The sequence below is a fragment of the Scylla paramamosain genome, chromosome 10 (genome assembly GCF_035594125.1).
Source record: "Scylla paramamosain isolate STU-SP2022 chromosome 10, ASM3559412v1, whole genome shotgun sequence".
Taxonomy (NCBI): Eukaryota; Metazoa; Arthropoda; class Malacostraca; order Decapoda; family Portunidae; genus Scylla; species Scylla paramamosain.
The window spans coordinates 20,117,817-20,121,931 of NC_087160.1; the positions used below are offsets into that span (position 1 = coordinate 20,117,817).

The window sequence follows — 4,115 nt, forward strand, 5'->3', positions numbered from 1 at the left end:
AGAGACGTGAAAAGAGAAACTAATGAGGAAATGCGAATGAATGAGTCTATGCATACTGATTCGTTGCTCTGATGAAAAATTATGCTTATCCCATAACCTTACAAAGCGAGGCAATGACCTTTACCGCAAACGCACCTGGAAACTGTCTAACCTTTCCACGGACTTACTTATATTCAGCATTTGAAACTGTCTGTTATTTGCACATTTTCGCTCTATTGCCTAAAGCCTGCTCATGTGTGCCGTCAAAATATGGAGGCAATAATGAGCTGCATGTAACTGTTACCGATGCCATTCCCTCTCATCGAAACTAAGCTTATAATGGCGACAGGGCAGAGAGAGAGAGAGAGAGAGAGAGAGAGAGAGAGAGAGAGAGAGAGAGAGAGAGAGAGAGAGAGAGAGAGAGACCAGATAGATAAGAGACGATATACAGAGAGTTGACAGGTGAACGGAAGCAATATACAAATAACAGACAAACAAAACGACAGGCAGACATACAGACTGACAGACAAACAGGCAGGCAGAGGGACAAACAATAAATGACGGAATGGAAACACACACACACACACACACACACACACACACACACACACACACACACACACACAACCGGATTTAACGATTACTCTCTCGTATAATAATTCTGGTAATAATGTCATTATGATAAACAACATATTTTTAAATAAAATGGCACTAAAAATGATTACTATAATAAAAAAATATCAACAAATTTTATGATGGTGACACTGCTTTTACTTGTATATTATTATTATTATCATTACTATTATTATTGTTATTATTATTATCATTATTATTATTATTATTGTTGTCATTCATATACTCTCACTACTACTACTGTATTACTACTACTACTACTACTACTACTACTACTACTACTACTACTACTGCTGCTGCTAATGAAAATAACAACAACAACAACAACAACAACATTTTCACAGATCACCCTTTCGCTCCATGGATCATGTCGGAAATTTTGCTACATTTTCGGATATTTTTCTGTAATGGTGGAGAAACAGGATATTGCTTTCCTGTGGCACACTTTACAGGAAATATCTTTGGACATATATTCAAATAACAGCGAAAGACAAATGATTCCCCCATAACTCTGCAACAAATCCCGCGTAACCTGACATCGCATGAGTCTGATACTGGATCTTCAATATTCGGACTCTGCATCTTAATATTGAAAGTATTGACAAACTGAAGCAAGTGACAAAATGTATTTTCTCTCCAAGTCACCTGTTCTTCCATGTGTGAACTCAGTATCTTAACATTAAAAACACAGACAAATCTGAGCGGTAGAATGTATCTCCACGTGACCAGTTCTTATACACATGTTGAGGGTGAGAGCCTCAGACTATCAAATAGACTCAGAGGCGAGTCAACAACCAGCTAAGTAACTAATCTTACACTCGTAGTTATCACATGTTATATAATTTAGTGCATCATGAAACACTGATATTACAAAGAGAGATGGAATGGTGCTGAGTATGAATTGACACATGCATTCTCACGGGTTGTATTACTTTCAGAAATACGAAACCTTTCATGAAGCTCATCTCTGTCACTGGCGTTGAAACACACACACACACACACACACACACACACACACACACACACACACACACACACACACACACACACACACAAACACACACACACACACAAAAAAAAAAAAAGTTTCAAGGTTCTTACAAACTTACCAGAAACATAACAAAAATCTTTACAGATCTATTCTTAACTTTACAAACGTATGACATTTCTAACCAACTTTTCCCACACCTCTTGAAAATAAACTATTGCATTTTCACACTACTTAATACCAAACATCCAAGCTATGTCTGCATCACATTAAGATCACCACAGCACTCCATTCACCCAGTACATGCATGTCTACTCCTCGAGAAATTCCTGTCTCACTCCAGTCATCGTCAGAACCGTAGCTCCCAAGACACACCACGTATCCCTGCCGTTGCTTTAACTCGCAGATCTACGCGGCTAGGGAGAAGTCCTTATCTCTCCCTCGGGGCCCCACGTGTACTTCGTCCCGGCGTTTGGTAGCCTTGACTAATCCCCTAATGGAGTTCCGGGGAAAAGGCATCTGAATCACAGCACGGCGGAACACAACACGACGCAGCACGACAGAACACAACACGGTGAAACACAACACGACACAATAGAACGCAACACAACGAAATACACACAGCGACACAACACAGTAGAACACAACACGACACAATACATCACACACACACACACACACACACTTAAAAACAAGAACAAGAAAACAACAACAACAACAACCTTAACCACAAACAGAGAACACCACCACCACCAACACCAACAACACACACACACACACACACACACACACACACACACACACACACACACACGTACTAATACAACTTTATCTGTTTGAACAATGCAAGCGATAATAAATATGGATTCAGCGCAACAATGTGCAAACAACTTGTTTTAAACGTGTGGAAGGTTTTAGCATCATTCTGCAAGGTACAGGCAATTACATTAACAAATTTCAAGTAATGTTCGCTCTGACATTCTTGATATTCCAGACCGGCAGGCGGATGCGCTGTCTGATTATTGTTCTCAGAAAAGTTTAATCATAACAAAGTGAGTCATTGTTAAAAAAAATGTTTCACTGGTTAATATTTGCGAGGACAGTTTAAATAAAATATTCAGCTCTCGTTTTTCACTCTTCATTACGTTCTGACCTTTTAAAACAATTATTTTTTTTAATGCATGTTTTGTGTGGCACAGAACACTAATATTTATCCTTGACTCAGAAGCTTCCAGTTCTGTAGCGGGAAATAGAGACCCTGGAGCTACTGAGACTGCTCATGATGATGGCAACCCGCACTGATTTAATGACGATGAAGAGTTAATGACGTCGAGTTAATGAATCCATCACTTAATGATAATGCACTAATGACGATTTGAGGATGATTTAACGAGGCTTAATGACCGTACACTCACCGGGAAAAAAGGTCACCGGTATGAAGAAGAGGACAAAGGAGGAGGAGGCGGTACCCTAATAACAGGCACTTAAAGGCTTGCACGAGAGAAACTCATCACTGGGCGCATCTGAGAGCACCATAATGAGAAAAGGAATACAAACTTTTTTATTCTTCCCTGCGTATATGTACAGCATCTTTTCATATCACCCAGAGGACCATGAAGCGGAGGAAGGCGGAAATAGCAAAGAACAGGAGAGGACATTAAATGAGGCGACATTTCCGCTCTTACTAGACACTTTATGCATTATTCGCCTCAATCATTCTCGTACTCATCCCTCTATGTGGCTGTGCATGGTGAGTCAAGTGTGTGTGTGTGTGTGTGTGTGTGTGTGTGTGTGTGTGTGTGTAAAGGGTAAAGGTGTATATAGTTTTTATGGGGAGTTTTACGAGACGTGTTTATGAGACGTACGGATGTGTGTGTGTGTGCCAATGTCTACGTACGTGTGTATACCGTGTGTGTGTGTGTGTGTGTGCGTGTGTGTGTGTGTGTGTGCAATTATACTTCCCAGTGATGAGTACGTATTTATTTTACTGATGATAAATAATAATAACAGTATGTGCGAGTAAAGATGTACTGTTTGTCTGTCTGTCTGTCTGTTTGCCTGCTGTCTGACAATTATGTATAACTGAATCTAGCAGGTATATGTGTGCAACTAAGTCTCTCTCTCTCTCTCTCTCTCTCTCTCTCTCTCTCTCTCTCTCTCTCTCTCTCTCTCTCTCTCTCTCTCTCTCTCTCCTCTCTCTCTCTCTCTCTCGCGTACCTAGCGTAAACGATAAGGAGAGCAAACACACAGATAGACACGTCGTCAGCTGAACGCCGAATAGGCAGGTAAAAACTGTGTTGGCATTAATTAGTGCGACTTAGATCTCTCTTTAGTTAAGTAATTGAGAGCAGCGCCTGTCGGTTCTCCCTTGCATATCTGTGACCGTTTACTAAGTGGGGTGTGGGTGGTGGCAGGTGGGCGAGGGGGATACACGCGTCGGAGCGGGACGTATGGGGCAGAGGGTGAATAGAGGGAAGCTCTCAGGCCATGAAAAATGAAATGGGTAGAGATGAAA

The 4,115-nt window shown here is 40.9% G+C and overlaps 1 protein-coding gene across 2 annotated transcripts in view; it reads left to right on the forward strand.

Annotated features, from left to right (window-relative positions):
* Positions 1-3,976: 3,976 nt before the first annotated feature.
* LOC135104318 (zwei Ig domain protein zig-8-like) overlaps positions 3,977-4,115 on the forward strand; it is an 80,490-nt gene continuing 80,351 nt past the window's right edge. For both annotated transcript variants that reach the window (XM_064011579.1, XM_064011580.1), the window contains exon 1: positions 3,977-4,115. This exon is cut by the window's right edge and continues 946 nt beyond it. The gene's annotated coding sequence lies outside the window, so the exon portion shown is untranslated.